The sequence below is a fragment of the Cupressus sempervirens genome, chromosome 8 (assembly GCF_028749045.1).
Source record: "Cupressus sempervirens isolate cs-2001-9-10 chromosome 8, ASM2874904v1, whole genome shotgun sequence".
Lineage (NCBI taxonomy): Eukaryota > Viridiplantae > Streptophyta > Pinopsida > Cupressales > Cupressaceae > Cupressus > Cupressus sempervirens.
In genome coordinates this window covers 361,250,990-361,274,693 of record NC_143125.1, presented here as the reverse complement: position 1 = coordinate 361,274,693, position 23,704 = coordinate 361,250,990, and positions in this window count along the sequence as shown.

Genomic DNA, 23,704 nt, shown 5'->3' with positions numbered 1-23,704 from the left:
ACTCAACTCTTTCAATCAATCCTTGTTTTCATCAATTGTCAATTTTGGAGAAGATAATTGAATATTTGAACTCAAATCAACTCCTTATTTTAATTAATTTTCCCTTTTTGAGAGGATAATTAGAGATAATTGAACTTAATTGAATATTTATCTCTTTTGGTCAAGTTATTGAATATGTAATTCAATAATTGATTTTTTTGGATATTTAATTCAATCTAATCAATTTTAATTCCTTTTTTATGTGTAATTAGCAAATGCATTTAATTTAATTAATGTGCTAGGACATTTGAATTAAATTAAATAGTTCATGGTTATTTGTTGCTAATTATAATTTTATATTTAGAAATTTTTAAGATTATTTGATTCAATTTAATGAATTTTAATTTTTTTTGATGTGTAATTAACAAATGGGTTTAATTTAATTAATGTTTTAGGATATTTTAAATAAATTAAATAGTCCATGGTGATTTATTGCTAATCATCATTGTATATATAGGAATTAATTGTTATTTTTTTACGATTATTGTATTTTAAGGTTTTATGCAATTTGATACATTGATCAGATTAAGTAATAGAAATAGATAACCTTTTGTGTTAGGAATTTTGATGATTTTTGAGATTAGGGATACCTATTTGATTGTACCATTTTTAAGTGATTACAACCAAGACATTGTGGAAAATATTGGATGGAAAGCGTGACAAAGAAAAATTTGTCAAAATTTTTAGACATTCATGAATCCAATCATGCACTAAATTTTTTTATTAAATCAAATAGAAATGGAGATTGGATTAATATGAGTGCCCTTCCTTGGTTATTAATGGAGCATAAAAGTGATGCCATAAAAGAAATCAGATGAAAAACTGAATTTCTCATGGGATTTGCTACAAACATAAGAACTCTACTATCAAAGAAAGGTGATTTTGAGTCAAGGTTGAAATGCATGATTTACACACCTTCATCAAGGTAAGCCATGTTCTTCTCTGCTCACAATATATTTGTAAAATCACATGTACTTTTGATTGTGTTATGTTAGAAAAGAATGAAATCATCAATATATAATTGTTGTAGTATGTGCTACCTCTATGTCTCCCAGAGAACTTTGACAATATAATAAAAAAAGTGATATTTGATCTTGGAAAATACATGAGGTAAGTGGTGATATATTGTCTTTTTTTTAAAATATATTTATTATATTCATAATTTTTCTTATATTTATAAATATTTATATTTTGAATCTCTTGTAGGTGGTTCTCATCCAAGCAAATCCTTTATATATATATATATATATATATATATATATATATATATATATATATATATATATATAATATTGGAAATCAAGAATTTTTGAACTAATGTGTGAAATGAAAAAGTGCCTACCTCCAACTTTTTTCAATTCACAAGAACACTACATCATACACCAAGTTGAGGAGATTGAGTTGTGTGGCCCTATACAAACTAGGTCAATATGGATGGGGGAGTGGAACTTCAAAGTTTTGAATGTTTTGGTTTGACAAAGGGCATGTCCTTAAGGTTCTATGGTGGAGGGATATATGGTATACTAGACTATGGTGTATGTTACTCAATATCTTTCTAATCTTGCAATAAAGACTCATATAGATTGCATTTGGGATCTGAGCCCCACTGAATAATTCCAAGGGGAGTACTTGGTGGGGAAAGGTAGATTGAGGAAAGTTAGAGGTAATAAATAACAAGATGTTATAGTAGCTAATTATTTCCTAATCTTTTAAATAAATCATTTGTAAGTATTATACATATTTTTTTCTACAACTACTTGAAAGTGAGATGCACTATATTTTTATATTGCAAATAATCAAGATTGGATGACAATATGGATTGAATGAAGTCAACAATTTGGTTGCACATTAACATGAACATATGTCTTCATTGGTTAAGGAAGCTCATCGTAATGAAGATTCTAATGTTACACAAAGGGAAATAGATTTAGCAAATGGTTAAGAGATTTCCAAGTACGTTGAAATTTTTCAATCACACACATGTTTCCAACTCATGATACAATTATTTTAAGATGTTAGACATATTATTGTGGGTAAAATATCACAAGGCTATGTTATGCAATGGTTATAAATTTTGCATCAAGATATTGGATGGCATGAAGAAAACATGTCATTTAGGGATTAGTGCAATATATCACGTCACTAATATTTCTCCTAGAAATGACTTACATCCTTGAGAGTCTGAAAATCAATACTATGGCATCTTAGATGATATATTTGACTATGAATTTAATTCTTTCAAACTATTGAACATGAAAATGAATTTCCAATGATTAATAAAAGGTTCTTTGAGCTAGTTGGAGATGAGCCTTATCTTCTTCCAAACTAATGTGAGCCGATATTTTACTCAGAGGTTCTACATAAGATGAGTCAGCTATTTTTTGTTAGACATGATCAAAGAGGAAGGTCAATAAATTATTATGTGATGGAAGAAGAACAACATGTTGAGGAAGAAGGAGAAGATGATGTAGATGAAGGTCACAATTGAGAGTTAGTTGATCATGATCTTCCTAATACAAATTAACTTGAAGAAGAAGAAGATGATGATGATATTGCACCTTCTGCTACTAATGATGATGATGATGATGATGATGATGATGTTGGTAAAGATGATGATCATAATGATGAGATGGAAGAATATTATCAATGAAATGAATGACATATACCATTATGAGATCAATGCTTATGCTATCTAATATTATTTTTCTTGATAGAAATATATAGTTATACAATCAATGCTTAATCTGATTAATTCATGATGTACCTTTTAATTTTTTTTAATTCATGTGTGATGCTTATGGTGGATGTGATGCTTTAGGCTTATTGTTGGTGCCGATTTCATGTTTATGTTTGTTGTGATGCTTCCAACCTTGGTCGAACTAACAGGTAATGGCCTATCAACATTACCAACCCAACTTCTCTTGAGAGTCTTGTATAGACAACATAAAGTAAAGGTAAAGAACACAAAAAATGCACAATGATCATGATGTTCACATATTGTACTCCATTCTTTCTACTATATAATAATGATTATACATATCATAATATTTGTAACTCACATAACATAATTGAATTACATTTATAGGAACTTGAACAACTTTCATGAGTATCCCACACAATCTCATGGATCATCGGGTATAAATCAATACACAGTATTGATCAAATTAAAGTATTTTATCATTTGTAAAATATCTCTCTCATTTCATTGAGTGTGGGTACCAACAAATAGATATTTTTTAGATATGTCTTCCTTGAGTGAGGGAAGTATAAGAATGAAATGAGAAATTAAGACATGTAGTATGTCTATGTTAAGGAGATTAACTGGAGGCCAAAATATCATAAATAAATATAATAAATGCATGAAATAATTCCTTTTTGAAGGGGGGTGATGTTCTTATGACAATGAGACCAAAGAAAACTCTAAGGTGTCCTTTAGGTACCAACATCTATAGAGACAATGGGTCCATAAGGAACTTCCTCTAATAAACGCTAATTTTTGTGTTGGGGAGAGGATATATCACATAACACCATCATCATTACATAGTTTGGGACTATTTTCCATGGATGGAATCAAGGTCTCTTACAACAAAGTTTTCAAACTAATAGACTATATTGTGCCTTGTTATGATTATAGTAGTTGGATGCATATTGTTAGATATAAAATATATATGTGTACGTATGCAATCTCAAAAAATTATATACAATAAAAAGAGAATGAAAAAACTAAAAGAGTCTCTATATACATTGATAGAAGGCCAAAAGTATTAGAAAATCATGCAAGTTTTATAAATAGTACATGGCTTACATCAACTATTAAGAAACTCAATTGTATATTTGAGGTGTGAGCGAGAAATTGTGTATTTGCATGTGTGATAAAATCAATACATGCAAGAGAAGAGCTAATTATTGGTTATAATTTGAATCACACATATACAAACAAAGCCACTATAATGGTCAGGGTGGTACATATTATGCACCATTTATATCAGTGATCATCAACTCCAACACACCATTAAATTATTAAGTTTTTGTCTAACATTTCTACTAATCATATTTCTTTTAACATGTCGGCTACATTATGGATCAATGGCTATATAGATGTGATGATGATGATCCTCATGGCACTTCTTCTTCTTGATAGATAAATTTTTTGATATAAGATTGTTTTGAAGAGAAGAACACGTAATGGAACAATCATTATTTTGTCAATGATTTTAAACCTACCACCTATTGGTGAGACAATTTCTTTTTGGTCTAAAAGCTATCATTTAGTTGATTGATGAAGAGGATTTGGAAAGAGGAGATAACAATAGCACCTAGAGAAACATTGAGTTATTTGGTATGTAAAAGAATCACTAAGACCAACTAAGAAAAGTGTCTACTAAGCCTTGTCGAGCAGTTAGTGCAAGCCAAGCAAGAATTAGTGGAAGTCAGGTCAAAAACAAGAGGTGCCAAGCAAAGATGAAAAATAGTGCAAGCCAAGTGATTATTAGTATATGCTGAGTAAATATTAATGTTTTTTGAGTGAACTAGTGTTGGTCAAGTGACATAACAGTATAGTCACTGAGTGATAGAAAATAGTGTTAAATCAAAGATTTGACAAATTTGGGTTGACTATTTTGTTTTCTTGAATTGTGGAAGTGTTTGGAAGATAACTATGATTAATTGGTGGCATAGAATTCAAGGAACATTGTAGAAGAAGTTTCTAGAGGAAGAAAATGAAAAAATGGGTAATTTAATTGTATCCTACCTAACCCTAAAATGGACGATTATAATTAAGTGAAAAAATCTAAATTCTCTATTTATAGAGGTAGTTGGTCAGAAGAAAAGGTTTTAATGTTGGAGAACCTAAGGAAGATAAGGAGTCTAAGGTATTGCTTTATTCAATGGTCGAACATAAGTGACTACAATTTTCATGTAAATAAAGAAGGCTTAAAAGAATGAATTCTTGAAGGGTGAACAAGCTATCAAAGATGAAGTGTGTGAATACCAAGAAGAATAGAAGACTGAAATAAATATCTATAATTTGCAAGTGAGTTGTAATTTGTTATCAAATCAAGTCTTACTATTACTTTCTAATCATTGTATCATTCTAGGGTAAATTCTTTGGATTACGGTTGACCTAACAATCATTTGTAAATCCTTTAACTAGGTGACATTCTAATGGAATGGTCTAAAGTACTCTAATAAGGCTCAATCCTAACATGGTGATTGAAATCCTTTAACTAGGTCACATTTAACAATGTTTATTATAACCTTTAATAGGGTTGGCCTTTAACAAGGCATCACTTCAGAAGAGTGAGAATTAGTAGCATATTACAAGTGGTTTTTCCCAAATTGGGTTTCCAAGTAAAATCCTTGTGTTTAATTGTATGAATGTTCTTATGTTGTTTCATGTTTACATTTCTACAAATTTATTTTGAACTAGGATAGTAACCTACAAAGTTTAGGTATTGTATGATCTAATGGATCCATGCATGATAAGGTTTTATGGGTATAGGTCTACTAAGAATTGAAAAGTATTATTTGTACATCTAGGCCTTGGATAACTAATTCACTGATTCACACACCCCCCGCCCCCCACCCCCCCCCCATCTCAATTATTCTAAAGAATTCCAAAAATTGGTATCAGAGCCATAGTGTTTAAGATGACTAGTTTGAAGGTACTATAAGCAAAAGATCAAGATGTCCAAAAGAGAGGTACCCAAGCTTAACTAGGAGAACTTCTCTCTATGGAAATTTTTGATGAAGCTACACCTAGGACGTCTTGGAGACTATGTAAAATCTACAAACACCACTGAGCATGTTGACCCTACTAGAGCCCTAATTGGTGAGGATCTGAAAAAGAAGAAAGAACACAATTAGGACATGTTAGAGATTGAATCTTCCCTAAGCTACACTAAGTTTGATGACATCAAGGAATGTGATATTGCTAAGAAGATGTGGGATGCTATAGAATAGATTAATGGAGGAGACAAATATGTACTAAGAGCCAAATCTAAAAGTCTAAGAGGTAAGTTTGATGATATGAGAATGAAAGAAGGTGAAAATATAGTTCAATACTATGCTAGATTAAAAGTAGTCAATGCTATTAGAGGAGCAACTAGCTAGATTGAAGATGACATTGTGATTAGCACATTACTAAGAACCCTATTGCTGATCTATAATATTAGATTCTCTATCATACAAGAACTGAGGTGCAAATCTAGTAATGATATGACCCTTGAAGGATTGATAGGTAGACTCACTACTTTTGAACACTCTAATTTTGATAATTTCAAATATGAGAATGTTGAATCTTCTTTTATAGCTAAACTATAATTAAAAGAACCTAAAGAGAATAAGAAAAAGGTCAAATATATTTCTATTGATAGTGATATAGATGAGGAGGATGTATAACATCTTAAAGCACTGCCAACAAGGATATTTCATAGAGGAAAGGGAAAATTCAAAGGTAAGTTACCTATCATGTGTTTTAATTACAATGAGGTTGGTCATATTGTTGCTAGATGTCTAGAGAAGAATAACAATAGAAGTGGAAAAAAATAGAGAAGTAAAAGAGATGAGAACAGAAAAGATTACAAAGATAAAGGAAAGAAGTCTCGCTACATTGCTGAAGAGGAAACCAAAGATGGATCTAGCAACCATGACGATGAAGTGGTGCATATTGCAATGAAGGATTATTCTAATGAGGATGAGGAAACTAAACTAGTATCTTATGTAAACAAGAGTGAAAGATGGATCATTGATAGTGGGTGTTCACATCACATGACTAGAGATAAAAGTAAGTCCATTACCCTTTATTATTATGATGGAAATAGCGTAAGGTTTGGTGAGGATGCACCCTAACTAATAAAAGGAAAAGGATCTATCAAACTCATAGAGAATTTTATGTGTGATAATGCTTATTATGTAGAAGGATATAGCTATAATTTTTTGAGTGTGTCACAACTGAATAGTTTAGGTTACAAAGTTGAGTTTTAGAACAAGATATCAAAGACCTATGACATTGATTGAAAAATAATGCGGAAAGGTGATCAGACTAGAGGAAACCTATTATATCTTGATATGAATGATGCTACTTTTATTATTGTAAGAATTGATGATGTGTGGTTATGGAACAAGAGGTTACATCATGTTAACCTTAATAACTTAGTCAATATTAGTAACATAAAAAGATTCAGAGGTTTTCCTAAACTGAAAAAACTTGATAATATGATATCCAAACAATACCAGTTAGGCAAAATGACAAAATCTAGTTTTAAGAGTAAGACTCACACCTATAAAGAAATTATGGAGATTGTATATATTGATTAATGTGGACCAATTTATGTTCAAAGCTACAAAGGTGACAAGTACATTATCTGATTTGTTAATGATTATTCTAGGATGATGGCAATGATGTTTCTGAAACAGAAATCTAATGATTTCCAAATGTTTAAGTGGTACTTATATATAATTGAGAAGAAGATAGAGAAAAGATTGAAATGTTTGAGATTTGACAGAGGTGGAGAATTTACATCAAATGAGTTTGAGATGTTCTATAATGACAGAGGAATCAAAAGACAAATTTTAGCACCTACATCCCCTCCACAAAATGCAATTGTTGAAAGGAGGAGTAGATCTGCAATGGAATATGCAAGGACACTCATAATGGAGAAGAATGTTGCTTTAAAATATTGGAGAGAAGCTGTAAATATAGCTATCTATACCTTGAACTATGTTCAAGTCAAGAAAGGTGCTCATTCAACACCTTTTGAATTATGGTATGGATACTCACCCAATGTAAAATATTTTAAGGTATTGAAGCAAGTGCTACATTCTTAAGGATTTTAGGAATGGAAAATTAGATGCTAAAATTGAAGAAAGTATATTTCTTGGCTATTCTAGAAGAAGTAAATCTTATAATTGTTTAAATAGTAACACTAACAAAGTTGTGGAAAGTGCAAATGTGAAGTTTAATGAATATATAGAGGTACATGAAGTTGAACCTATGAAGGAAACTAAAGAGTAAAATCATTTGTATAATGTTATGAAGGTATGCTTGCTAATGAAGATGTTGTAAACCAAGTTTTAGATCAATGGCATGTTTCAATGACTATCGAGTCACATACACTGAATGTCGAGTTGCATTTAGGAACCAAGTCATAGTCAAGAGCTAAGTTTTAGACAAAAGTCGAGGCACATTTGGATTCTAAGACAAGTGTACATGAAAGAGATGTTGAATTACTAGATAGAGAAGTACATAGTTATTTTGAAGTTAACATATCTAATTAGGAAAGAAGAGCAAAACCAAGATTGTCAGAGTATGTCAACAGACATCACCCTACTGAATAAATTATTTGAGATAAAGAAGCTAAACCAATGACAAGAAATAGGTTGAGAAGTGATACATTATTATTAAGGATGCATGAGCCTAAGATAGTGAAAGATGCCTTAGAAAATGAGGATTGGAGTAAAGCTATGAGAGAAGAGATTGAGTAGATTGAGAAGAATAAAACATGGACTCTAGTTCCCAGACCAGAGGACAAGAATGTGATTGGAACCAAGTGGGTGCACAAAAAAAAGTGAGACAAAAACGGTGAAGTCAAAAGGAATAATGCAAGATTATTTTACATAGGGTATGCACAAGAAAAAGGAATGGACTATGGAGAAACATTTACCCCTGTTGCAAGATTTGAAGGAGTAAGAACTCTTCTTTCTTACTCTGCATACAAAGGTTTCAAAGTTTATCAAATGGATGTGAAGTCAACATTTTTGAATGTTATATTACAAGAAAAGGTATATATAGAGTAGCCAAAAGGATTTGTTGATTTTAAAAAAAAGAACATAGTATATAGATATACAAAGCTTTATATGGTTTAAAGAAATCCTCAAGAACATGGTATGAAAGGCTTCACAATCTTGTTGTGAAGATTGGTTTTGAAAAGATTGATGATAACAAAAATTTGTACTTAAAGATAGAAGGAGGTAAAGATATTTTACTAGCTATAAATTATGTGGATGGTATCATATTTGGAGGTTAAGATATATTATGTAAGACATTTGTAAATAAAATGACGAAAGAATTTGAGATGTTTATGTTTGGAGAGGTCAAGTTCTTTACTAGTTCGTAAGTATATCAGATGAAATATGGCATATACATAACTCTGTTTAAGTATGTAAAGGAAATATTGAAAACTTTTGGATGGGAAGATTCTAAACTAGTTAGTACACCTATGGTGATAGGACACAAGTTGTCAAAGAATGATGATTCAGCTGATGTGAATCAAATATTGTACAGGTCTATGATTGACAAATTTCAATATGTAGTACATTAAAAACCTAACATTACATTATCTACTTGATTTTTGCAAGATTCTTTGTTAATCCTAAGGAAAATCATTTTATGGTTGTTAAGAGAATTCTGAGATATCTAAAAGGAACATAAGACTATGGTCTATAGTGCAAGAAAAATTAAAAAAATAAGTTGAGAGCCTACATAGATGTTGATTAGGCTAGAAATATTGATGAAAAAAGAGCAGAAGCGATGGAGCATTTTTCTTAGGAAAGAGAATGGTCACCTGGACCAGTAAGAAACAAAAATGCATATCTCAATCTACTATTGAAGCTGAATATGTGGTTGCTACAGTAAATTGTATAAATATGGCATGGATTAAACAACTACTTAAAGGTATGAAGGAGGAAATCACTGAACCTTTGGTACTTTATTATGGTAATACAAGTGCTATAAATATATCAAAGAACCCTATGATGCACACAAAGCCTAAGGACATTGCAATCAAGTTATATTACTTGAGAGATTTAGTTCAAGACAAAGAAGTGAGGATGGAATATGTGATCGCAAAAGAACAAATAGATGATATCTTCACAAAAGCTTTACCTAAGGATGCCCATGATTATCTAGGGGGTAAATTAGGGGTGATACCATTATCCAAAGCTACTTAAGAAGCATAAGTAGTTCCCTACATCAACTAAGTTGAATGTTGTATCTTATAAGTTGATGTAGTGGATGTTGCTTTAGGAGCTGCCAAAAGTAATGGATCTAATTAGAAGATTTACAGTCACATGAAAGGTGACAGAGGGAGAACTTGAACTGATTTTATCTACATACAAACATGACAAGTATTAAGCATTTTTGTCAAATAGGGAGAAATAATTACTAGTTCCTAGAGGAGGATAGAATACATGACAGTCAGTATTAAGGGAGAAATAATCTGATAGAGTAGAGAAGATAGAGATCGATACACCTAAATATTAGAAAGAGAGAGTGATATCATATAGAGGGGAGATATAAGAAAGAGGAAGTTGTAAAGGAACTTGAGAAAGCTCACATTACCGTACATAGAGGAAGGACATATACTACATAGATAGAGGGACAATTTTCAAAGATTTATTTTCTTTTTGGTATTGTTGTTTGTATTGGTTTGCCATCAATGCCAAAGAGGGAGATTGTTAATATAAGATTGTTTTGAAGATAAGAACTTGTAATGGAACAATCATTATTTTATCAATGGTCAAACCTGCCACCTCATGGTGAGACAATTTATTTTTGGTCTGAAAGCTATCATTTAGTTGATTGATTAAGATGGTTTGAAAATAGGAGATAAAAATAGCACCTAGAGAAAGGTTGAGTTAATTGGTAAGTAAAAGAAGCACTAAGACCAAGTAAGACATTGATACAATAGATTAAGTAATAAAAATGTTTGCCAAGCCTTCTCAAGTAGTTAGTGGAAGCCAAGTAGAAATCAATGGAAGTCAAGTGAAAAACAAGACGTGTCAATTAAAGATCAAAAATAGTGCAAGCCGAGTGATTGTTAGTATATGTCAAGTAAAGTTTAGTTGGTGACAAGCATCATTAAACTTTAATGTTTGCTGAGTGAACTAGTGCTGGTTGAGTGACATAATAGTATAGTTTTTGAGTTGTAGCAAAGAGTGTTAAATTAAGGATTTGACAAATCTAGGTTGACTATTTAATTTGTTTTCTTAAATTGTGTGAATCCTATGGAAGATAACTATGATGTGGCAGTGGCAAAAAATTCAAGGTAAACTAGTTTGAGGTGAATTCAAGGAAGATTGTAAAGGAAGTTTCTAGAGGAATCAAATAGAAAAGTGGGTAAAATCATCTTATCCTACCTAAACCTAAAATGGATGATTGTGGTTTAGCAGAAAAAGATCTAAAATTTCTATTTATAGAGATAGCTATGCAAAAGAAAGGTTGTCACGTGCAAGAACCTAAGGAAGAAAAGGAGTCTAAGGTATTGCTTCATTTAGTGGCTGAATAGAAGTGACTATAATTGGTATGCAAAGGAAGAAGGCTTAAGAGTATGAATGCTTGAAGAGTGAATAAAATATCAGAGCTAAAGTGTGTACATGCCAAGTAGAATGGAGGACTAAAATAGAGATCTATAATCTACAAGTGAGTTGCAATTTGTTATTAGATCAAGCCTTATTGTTACTTTCTAATCATCGTATCATTCAAGGGTACATCCTTTGGATTAAGGTTGACCTAATAGTCATCTATAAATTCTTTAACTAAGTGGCATTCTAAAGGAATGGTCTAAAGTCCTCTAACAAGGCTCACTCCTAACAGGGTGATTGAAATCCTTTAACCAGGTCACATTCAACAGTGTATATTGTAAACTTTAATAGGGTTAGCCTTTCATAGGGCATCACTTCAGAAGAGTGATAATTAGTAGCATATTATTGGTGGTTTTTCCAAAATTGAGTTTCTACATAAAATCATTGTGTCAAATTGTATGAATGTTCTTATGTTGTTTCATGTTTACAGTTTTGCAAAGTTATTTTGACCTAATACAGTAACCTACAAAGTTTATGTATTGTATGATCTAATGGATGAATGCATGATAATGTTTTATGGATATGGGTCTACTAAGCATTGAAAAGTTTTATTTGTACCTCTAGACCTTTGATAACTAATTCACTTGCCCTCTTAGTTATTCTAAAGAATTCCAACAAAAGCTCATTGTTATTTTTTATTATGTTTTTTTCTTCACTACATTTTTGGAGTAATTTTTAATGTAGTGCCAATAATCGTGCTCTTACAAACAAGTACTAGTCAAAGTAAAGGAAAGGAGCCTGTAGTCCCCGAGGAGGAGTCCACAGAAAAGGAGCCATTTTATATTGATTTTGCAATAGGCCCTAATTCTATGGTTGTAGTTTGAAAGGCCCTTGATAATATTTCATTAGAATTGCAATGATTTGGATTTGACCAACCTCAGACTCCTTATTTAGTAAGTATAGGGACCGAATTGATGTAGCTAGATAAAATTCATCAAGTATTAATATAATTTTTAATTATAACAAGAGAACAATAATGATTGATATATCATTCTCTTTTATTTTTTTCATTAACTAAAATGCTAATGTGTTTTTTTGTAGGTTTTTCCTGACTGGTGATGTATCTCATGGCCCTAAGCAAGATGCTTTAAGTGGTTCAAGTAAATGACATTTCTATCCTCCACATGTGTTTTTCTCAAAATATATATTTTTTTTGCTCTAACTATAATGTTCATGCTTTTTTATGCTACAAAAATCTTATTTTTTAGCACATCTTAATGATCCTATGTTGACGTCACCTGCAAGGAGGAATAGAATGCCAGATGTATTAGTGACTGTAATTGGAACCACACTACATGGCTAAACACACTACTACACCACCTATGATTATATATGTTGGCCTGGTTTTTCACCCTGTGTGATTTGTTTTACCTCACAAAGAAAAACCTTAGGGTTCTATTTAAAAATTTGTGAGTTTTTATTGAAACCCTAGATAAAATCTTTTAAATATTTATAAACCTTTGTTCTGATGCCCTAGCACTAGAAATAATTGAAAAGTAATATTTACATGAAATTGTGTGGGAGATGCTTATCCTAAGTTTTAATTTTTGCCAAAGTTATTTTATTACTTCCCACAAAAATAAACCTTTTCAGTATACTCAATGCCCTAACTATGGTTATTTTCTTAAGTGTATGGTGAGGTATCTTAACTATGGTAGTTTATTTAAGCCAATTGTTGATCTCTCCAAGATTAATGGTAGGTGTATGCCCACAAGATAAATCTGTTTAGAGTTTAAGTTAAGTGAGAAAGCACCTTTGAGACACGTTCCATTTTTTAGCATCATTGGTTGAGCCATGTAGTGGGGTTATTTTTTATTATCATATCATTGAGTTGTTGATCTTTGGAAGATCAAGGGTGGGCATATGCCCACAAGATGAACAATCTCAACTTTTATGTAATGTGGGCAAGCACCTCTTCAACATGTGGCATATGATGATGTCATGGGCCCATAGCTCTAAAAGGTAATAACACTATCCATACTGTTGGCAGTTATCAAACACACTGGCACAAATGCAATACATTTAATGGTTAGTCTGGCTGATTGTATTTTAATAAAAGGCATGATTTTGTAAAATTGTTGATCATGAGAAGATCAATGGGTAGTTCCTACCTACATTATCAAATTGATTGAACTTTAAGCAAAGCCGAGAAGTGTCTGCACACTATGTGGTAAGCTGGGACCCATCATAAAGAAGTTGTCGAGTCACGCTAGGGTGGAAAAATGTGATGAATTGGAGTGTAGTAATTGGTAAAAATTACATGTACTTGCCAAGTTGGAAATGAATGTACCAGTGGGGTTGCATTTTAAAAGCTTTATTTGTAAAGTTATAATGATCTTTTGTGAACGTCGATCTTCCAAAGATCGACGATCAGTGCTTTACCGCATTATGAAAATACTCAAAGTTTAAGTGATGTGGGAATGCACCTCTTTGACACATGGAAAATTTTGTAAAGCTTTAATGCTATGTTTTAGAGTTGAAAGAAGCTTGTTCAATGCTTGGAAATCAATGGTTATATTTCAAATTTTATTATATGCAACAAATTTGTGACTGTGTAGTATTAATTTTGATTAATGCTACTTTGTGTAAGCTAAAATGCTGCAAGATAATTTGAAATTCACCATTATTGAGATATAAAATTAAAAAATTACCAGATTGCAAGTGTTTCTAGAGCTAGACCACAAAATTTTTCAGGGTTTTTAGTGATTTGTAGAGTAACTTATAAAGAAAAGAAGCAGAAAAGGGTAAGTAAGTGGTCTAAAACTTCTGAAAATTGAGAAATTCTAACTGTGCTAGGGTAAATTAAAATGCCTCCTCACAAGGAATATTTTGGTAAACTAGACTATTTGAAAAGATCTGTCCATGATGATTTTTTAGAACAATTGCCTGCGTTAGTAAATGAGTTGACTAAGGATAGAGAATTCATTCCTAAAAACCCTAGGTTGGTGGTCAGTGAGGGTTTTTATGATCAAGTAAACTATCTAAGGGATGCAGAGGTTTCAGTGGGAGGTTTAGAACTTTTCAAAAAATGGTTTATAGAACAAAAATTGGATACTCCTATGAGAAACATTTGGGAATTTGATATAGGGAAGCTAATTGTCCCTAGATTCTTCTTTGATAGTGACCTATTAGCAGACATGGCTAAAAAATATGATCTAATTACTAGAATTGTGAATAACCATGTAGGAGATAATCTATTTAGGGTTTCTCCTGAATAAATTAGAGAAGTCTTCAAGCTAAACCCTAACCATTTTTTCCATGAAAAAATTAATATGGAAGAATTTCAAGCTAGGTATGATGCATAGAGGGTATATTGAAGGGGAGGGCCCTTACAACAACATTTTGTCAAAATTGGTTCACTACCCTTGGTCACACTAAATACCCCAGATCCCTTGCTGAAGAAATATTTCAATCCTAAGGCATAGACTTTATATTTTTCTCTCTACAAAATATTTAGAATTGATGACTAAGATTGTATTCAAGGCTCTATTGTTCTTATCATATCTTAGACTTTACAATTTGGAATGAGCTCAATTCTTGATTTTGCCACCTACTTGGCTGAGGAAATTCACAATGGTTTGATTGGAATAGCTCAAGCTAAGGTTAATAGACCTTTTTTTTGGTATTCTTTGTTGATGTATATATGCCTGTATAAAGGAGTTACTTTCTTCTCCAAAGAGATGAAATTGGAATTGGAGAGATATGGAGAGAAACTCCCAGTTCAGTTGTGGAGTGCAGACATGACATGGGAAGTGACAAATGCCAATTTTGTTAGATTTGACAAATATTTTTCTTCAAGGCTTAGATTGTTGTTGAGAGGGGACAACCCCTATTAGAATTGATAAGACCTAAGGATGATGCCAAAGGGCTATTGGTTAGTCATATTTTGGGGGATATTATCCCATATCCTGTCTCTACTATTTTCAAAATTTATGGCTTCTTGTGAAAACCCCATGTATTACCATATAAGGTGCCTTTAAAGGTAAGAATTACATAATTGTTTTGGTAGCTTGGTACAATTTATGAAAGGGATTTACTAGGTAAAGCAAAGGTACATTCTTCCCTATTATTACTATTGTGCATGACTTTGTGTTTGTTAAGAAAGGATGGAGTAGTTTGGGAAAATTTATAGATAAATATCAAATGGCCCAGTCTCATGCTCATTATATTGATCTAGAGGGATTTTAGGACCTCCTTAGGGAAAGAATTAAGGCCAAGGATCACACGCAAATTGTATACTTCCCAGAGCATATAATCAAAAATATGTTTTCATTACAAGAACAATAAGTCAAAAAAGAAAAATGGATAGTTTAAAGAAAATTTTTTCACTTTATAAATGCTTTTGAGCCCAAATATGATCCTTTAGTAGGTAAGAAATATTGGGGGGTCAAAATGGATATGTTGATGAACAACTTTGTTGTAATAATGCAAACCTTAAATGAGAAGAAAGATATTTTGGTAATAGCACATACAGATAGAGCAATTAAAGTGGAGAGGATATTAAGTAGAAAAATGGTTGTGACTCCAGGTCAGTATACACTACAGAGGAGGGCTAGATATATTGTAGCTCAGAATGTGCAGTTTATCCGTCCTTACAAGAGGCTGAGATCAAAAAGCCCATCTGACATTAGTGACCACAAGAAATAGAGGTTAGAACAAGGATCATCCTCTCAAGTAGGAGAGTACTCGCCATCCCATACTCCACTCACAATAGATGATAAGGCATCTCTGAGAGAATAGCTAAGGAAAATCAGAGGGGAGGGGGACATAATTGTTATAACTGTTGATATTGGAGGAGTGCTTGAGGAGCCTCCTATGTCATCCTTTGACCTTACTATTTTTGATTATAGAGTTAGGGAAATAGATCCTATAATTGCACAAGCATCTCAAAAGTTTATTGATGATGATAATCTTGTAAAGTCTAAGGCCTTTGCACAATTCTTATCAAGAAGAAACATTGACAATTTTGAGGCAAAATGTAAAACAATAAAGGTAGAGCAACCAAATAAGTTGGACTCTAAGATTCAAGAAAAAGTTAAGGCTAATTTCTTAGATGAATTTCCACATTTGACCCATGAGGGGGGAAGACAATCATTGAAAGAGTCAGGTTTTTTGATATTACCTGAGTGGGACATAGCTAATGCTATGATTTTTGACTCTGTTAGAAAAGAGAAGGATGTCCAATACAAAATTGAAGAGGAAATTTTGCAGGAACATAGTGGAGTTAAGTATAGCAATGACCACCAAGCATTGGTAATTTGGTCCATTGAAAAAAGAGATAAAACTAGGATACAAGAAATCTCTAATGCAAAGAATACTAGTACTCTTACATTATATAGAGCTGATGAAGTGGATAATGAAGAAGTGACCAAAATCACTAAAGAAGTGTTGGATTTCAGCTCAGTGGTTGTTGGAAAAGAAAATCATAAGTTCCTAGAACTCAATACAAAATTTGAAGAAATATTAAAAGCATATGAGTAAAAAGGAAACAAGATATAGCAGCTTGAAACTCAAGTATCTCAGATGGATAGATTACTAGGAAAGAGGAAGGTTAGAGAATCTAGCAGGCCTAGAATTATTTACCCTCACCCGCAATTGAGGAATTTAAACCAACTCCAATTATAGAGCTAGCTGATACTTCACATAGGCTTGAATTTTATACTACAAAGGAGTTTGAAGAAGAAAAGAGTAACATATGGGAATTGCATGTTGAGCTGAATAATCAATATGAACAAAAACTCAAAAAAACAATCTTATACTTATACATAAGATTGACTAGCCAGCATTCTATGACCAATTGGTGGGGATAATAGATATGTGGAATGACATAAGAAGAGATGAACACACCCTAAAAACCATTTTACTAAAATGGAGTGAAAGAGGTAAAGATATTAATCTTATATGTATCTTTGTCAATAATCTATCTTGTGAACAGATACAGAAGACTTTTGATATAACCAACAAACTAACAGAATTTGATGAGAAATGGGTTGTTGTTTAAAAGTGAATAATGATTTTCCTTTCTTACTATATAGGAGAGAAATTTGATCTTTTTCCTAGTGCACTCAAAAATATTGATAAAATAAAAGAAAAGGAAGAGTGGGGGAAAGAATTGGATGATTTACTATGCCACAGAATGAATGAAGTCATTAATGAAAAGGGGCAAGTGATGTGGGCAATGACCAATGAAGAATTTTTCAAAGTATAGCTATTTTGTAATGCCATTAGAATTTTTTTTTTTGAAATAAATAAAATAGGAGGCTTTGTAATCAAAATGCATCATGAAATCTTAAACTTTGATTGGCTTAATGATAGAATTTTCAATAAATAGAGGGAAGACTTTATGTCTTCAAAACAGATGGAAATAGAAGAAGAGGGTGTGGCTAGGAAGAGAGTCACACAAATGACACCTCAGCAGAACAAGACAAATAGAAAAATCAGCCTTAATGATAAGAACAATAGTTCCAATTGATGACATAGCAACTAAAGAATCACATATAATGGTTGTATTATCACTAAGTTATGATGCAAATATAGAGCCACAGATTGAAGTAAATATGCAATAATCAAAGCCAAACACATCGCTAATAAACCTAATGGCTACATATTTTCAAGAGTCAAAGTAATAAAAGGTGTAATAGAAAGTGTTCCCACCAAAAGAACATTATGATGTAAAGCTTTCCTGTTGAACAAATTTTCTCTTTTATGGTAGCAATAAATGTAAATATCTTTTGTCTTAAGGATAGTTGTTAGTTCTCTATGCCTGAAGCTTGTTGCATCTCACCCTTTATAAGTGGGATCCTAAGGCTAGAGAAAGGGTCCGAGTCATTTACAATTTTTACACTACTATGTATTCTTTGGTCCAGTTTTATTGATGTGCACTTTATTATATAGTCCCTCTACAAATATCTGAGAATACCTTGATATTATAGGATCATTATGTCTTATCTTGAGTCATTTTTTGAGTTCTATTACAATTTTCATACAATTTTTCAAAGGAAATTAATATAAAGATGAACTGTCTCAAAATCTTTTCTTCTAGAATCTTGTCTCCATTGTTATTACCTGGATGTCTTGAGATTGTACAGGCAAAGCTTATTCAATTGAATGCACTCAACTTGAATTGTATGGCTTTTGACTATTGTTTTTCATTTAATGAATTAAGTAAATGCTTCCATAAAATTGATAGGATTTCTATGGTAGTAGGAAGAATGTGTATAAGAATGAGTTTTCAAAAATAATTGTTGATAACATTGATTGTAATGCAGTCCATTAGGTCTAGAAGTTGGATAGACTATGAACTCCAAAGGATAAGGCACTCATCTATTAGTTCAATTTGCAGATGAAGAAAGCATGAGTAAGCATCAATTTTAAGAGCAAATCAAATCAATTTTACCTTAATGTTTGAATAATTTAAAAGTTGGGTAGCACTTATTTACATTTTAATTTTTGAGTTTTAGTTCGTTGATATTGCCCAAAGTTACCTGTAAAGCTATGAAGAATTGTAACCAATTTATTGTAAGGGATGGGTATCATTGTCAAATATCATTGAATGAGTGAAACATGTACGTAATATCAGATTGAAAATATTTCATCACTCAGGTGCACTCACCTTGGTTTTGCAAAGCCTAAAGAGTAGAAAGTCTTTTATGATTTTGTTGAAGTTAGGTTTAGATATGAAGAGAAAGTAACTATTTATGGGAATTAGTTGATCCTTAGGTTATTGCAATCTTGATAATCTTGGTATTAAGTATTTTGTTTCTTAATAGTTGAAAAGATACCAAAAAAATGGAAACTCTACGAGGGAGTTGTTCAACAAAAATTTATGTGTGAGAAGTACTATAGTTTCTTTGGTCTTGGTGTGCACATGCTTGTCATATCCTTCAAGTACTGCTTGTGGTTGTAGTGGACTTGTTTAGTAACAAACCTTGAGAATTTAAAAAAAGAAAAGAAAACCTTAGTACCACAAGTGTATACTGACATATACAACCCTTATGAAGTGTCTTATCTGTCAACCAAGAGTTGCAGTCCTATGTTTTTGGTGATTGGTTCCCCTGTGTGTCAATCTTTTTCATATTATCTTACGTATTTCCCTTAAATTCTAAAGCTATTTTATCATTGTATTTTCTCTAGAATAGGGTGGCAACTTAGTCAAGGTTTTGAAGCTAGTGCTAATTTGATAAGTAGTTCCCTTAAATGGATGATAAAAGGAAAAGTACATGAGCTTACGCAAGAGCCAATCCTGATGTGCCATTATATACTAGCTCACCTCAAGGTGCTAGGAAGAACCTAAATAAGAAAAAGGAAAATCCAAATTCTACTTGGAAGCCAAGAGGTAGTGTGTCAATCAACTCTCAATACCAACCAGTGGTAGGGATTGAATCTTCTTCACTAAGTTCTAAATCAAAGACCACAAGACTTTTACGAGGAATATTTAGTACCCCATTGCAAGATGAAGGAATCTATCAAGATAAGGGTATGTTCCCAATGGGAGATTCATTACATAGACTCGATGTAATGGTTTAAATGAATCAAAGGTTAGGATATAAGAATGTAATTGAGGATCCTTTTAATTCCAGAATAGTTCCATATATGGAGACAAATCTTATAAATATGGATGATCCTACTAATTCAAATGCCACTTCTATAGATCCTAAAGAGGTAAAATCAAATATAGGAGTATTAGAGAAGTGGGTTGTAGAAGAAGAAGCTAAACACGCTCATTTAGAGAAAGAAAGAGAGCAATTCACATTGAATGCAATTATTAAGAGAGATAACTTTCTAGAAGGATGGTTTCCTTAAAAGAGAGAGAAAAAAGTTAGAAGAAAGGACTCCAGTCCGTCATGCTGATGTCTGTAGAGACATAGATAGCTTGAGATCCAAGGTTCAAGGACAAGAGAAACTTCTAAGCCAAAGGAAAGAACCTGTCATATCTCAGGTCTTGCCCTACAAGCCTATCCAAATAGACCATGTGGAACTTACTGCCAGGTAGATAGATAAAGGAAAAGGTAAGGTTGTAGGAATCCAAATAAATGAACCTCAAGTTATACCAAACAAGACCTCAAACCCTAGTATGTCTAAACTAGATCTAGACTAGGAAAATGCCAGGAATGAGGAGGATCTTGTCAAAGAGCTTGAAAAGGTTGAAAATTAAGCTCAAGCAGAAGAAACCAAAACAAAGACTTAGATCATCAAGTCTAATTTTTCTTTATACTCATGGCCAAATCTTTCCACCTAGTCTACAACTTCTATACCTACTTTTGGACCAGTAGTTTCTAACAAGACTATGTCATAGTCTACCCTTGCTTCATCATCTCCTATTAACCCTTAGATCCCTATTGTTCAAGCTCAACAATCTCTAGGTGTTACCCATAACCAAGCTAATATAAAAAGCACCTCAAATGTTGTTGGCTTTTAGAAGAAGCCCATAAACCTAAAAAAATATAGACAGATATCATTCCTAGGTATTCCCAGTTCTCCACACCCCATATCATTTGACCTAAGAGATAAAGTTGTCAAGTTTTCTAGAAATAATGTTGTTATTGGTGAGGAGCACTTGATAATTTTCATAGATATGATAAATGATTTTGAATTTGAACATCAAGATGTAGTAATGAAGTTGTTTTTTCACTCATTGATTGAGGATGCAAGGGATTGATTTGGAAGACTACCTGATGATAGCATTAGTTCATGGAGTGATTTAGGGAAATTGTTTAAAGAACAATATGGACATAATACCAATGTTGGATTTATGTTAAATAATTTCAAAAATATCAAGAAGAATTCTAATGAATCTACATTTGATTTCAATGTGAGATTTAAAAAGGGAATGTACACATTGTTCCAAGTAATGAGATTGAATGAGGATGTATGCCTCACAACATATTTTAATGCTTTTTATAGCAAGATGGGTTATCAATTGAGGGATAAAAATACTAAGACTTTGAGGGATTCTAATAAGATTACAATAAATATTGAAAACAATAGGAAAGCATCTAGTAAGCTTGGGAGGAGAGATGATCCAAAGCTATTCAATAATAAGAACAATAAAAAGGAAGTTGATAAAACTCTTGTATGTAAGAAGCTTGAAGAGGCCAAAATAGGTCAAGTGTTGGATTTATTGAAAAATATGAACCCTAAAACTTTCAATACACATAAACCAAATGTTGGTGAGAAGGTCCCAGTCAACAACAACAATTTCAATAAACAACCAAGAATGCAGAATTATCCCTATACCACCCAATGGAAGGATGGTAAACCAATTCCTAACCAAACCAAAAATGTAAAATATAAGGGTACTCGAAATCCTTTGCAAAGAAGCTCTATTAATATGAATGATGATGTACCATGGTGCATCATATGTCAATCACCTCACTCCCCAGATTATTGTGCAATTACTCAGTCATTTGCTATAGATCAAAGTGTTTAGAATGAGGAGGAAGAAGAAGAGAAGAATCATGATAATGTAATTTGTAATATGGTTAATAAATGTGATGATTATGGATATTTTGATTTAAAAGAACCTAAAAATGACATTACAAATTAGAGCATTGCCTACCAGTTACACCATCAACATGTGTTCTTAGATGATGAAGTTTATGGTAAAGATAAGATATGTGTTACATCTTCTGAGATTGGCCATATAAATTTAAGAATACCTTCTAAGGAGGAGATTGACAAGGTTATTGTAGAGATGATTTCTCAAGTTCATAGCAATTACAGTTTGAGAAATAGGACAGTCAATAATGATGCTTGCAAACATTCTAGTATATTCATAAAAGACATTACACATAAGATGAAGGACGAAAATAAGAAGACTAGTGCAGAGTATGAAAAAGCTAAAGACAACAAGGTTAAGAAGTGGGAGCCCAAGAAGAAATTTCAATTCCAAAAAAATGAGACCATAAATGCAACTATGCAAGAGAAGAAGTTAGGATCTGATATTGTTAAGCAAGTAATAGTGTCTATTGTTCAAAAAAAATTCATTCTAGCTATTCTTGTAAAGCCCATTGTGGTTGAGCCTATTGATATGATATCTATGTTGTCACAAATAATTGTCAAAGTACCTTTGTAGGAATTGTATAGAATTGATGAGCATAAGAGTAAAGCCTTATCATGGTTGGTTGGGATAGGAAATAACAATAAATTGTTGAGCAAAGTATCATTTAGAAAACCCTTGTGATAAATGAAGATACTATTATTATATCCCAAATTGCTCAAATGTTTTTAGATGACTCATCAATAGCCTATTAGAAGATATTGATCCATTTTTTCTTAGCCTAATTATAAAAGGAAGAACCTTAAAAAATTGCATGATAGATTCAGAAACCTCTAATACCATCATGCCCTTCAAATTCATGGAAGCCCTAGGGTTGAAATTAGAAACTAAGAAAGGAAGATGTAGAGGTATGGATGCTAGGGAAGTCCCAGCTATAGGTACTATCAATGCATTACAATTCAAGCTAGTTGCATACTGTGATATAGAATTGTGTATGTCAATTCTTGTGGTTAATATTCCTCCACATTATGGAATGTTGCTCTTTAGAAAATGGAGTGATTCTATGGGAGGTAGCCTACAATGTGACTTGTCCTATGCAACTTTCCACATAGGAGATAAGCTTGTTAAGGTAAACAAGGAACCAAGGGTCAATCACATTTTTGGGGAAGAAATTGACAAGGATTCCACTTGTCTCTTAGACACTGGTTTAAATGCATTCAAGGTAGAGATAATTATATAAGAAGTTGAGAAATTGCCTATTGTGATTGAACATGAGGTTGAGTGTTGTATGGATTCACCAATTTTGTGGACTATGTATTTTGATGGGGCTAGCTCTAAAGAACGTTTAGGGGTAGGAGTAGTCTTTATTTCTTTTTAAAAGCATGCTTTTAGGTATTCATTCAATTCAAATTTTTCTTGTACCAAAAATATAGAAAAATATGAAGCTCTTCTATTAGGATTGAAAATTGTAACACATCTCGGAGTCAAGAAGCTACATGTCATAGGTGATTTTGAATTGGTTATTTCACAAATAAAAGAAACATATGCCTCTAAGAACAAAGATTGAAATAGTATAGAAATGTTGTATGGGACCAAATATAACTTTTTGATGCATTTGGTATTTCTTGGAGGGATAGAAGTCAAAATAAGATGGCTGATATATTGGAAAATGTAGCTATCAAGCCCAAGGATGTATCATTTGCAAGAATTTCATAGATTGAGGTTCAAAATTGGCCTTCAATACTTGATAACATTGAACATTGGCAAGTCTTCAAGGATGATAAGGATATTGCAAATTTCTTGTTA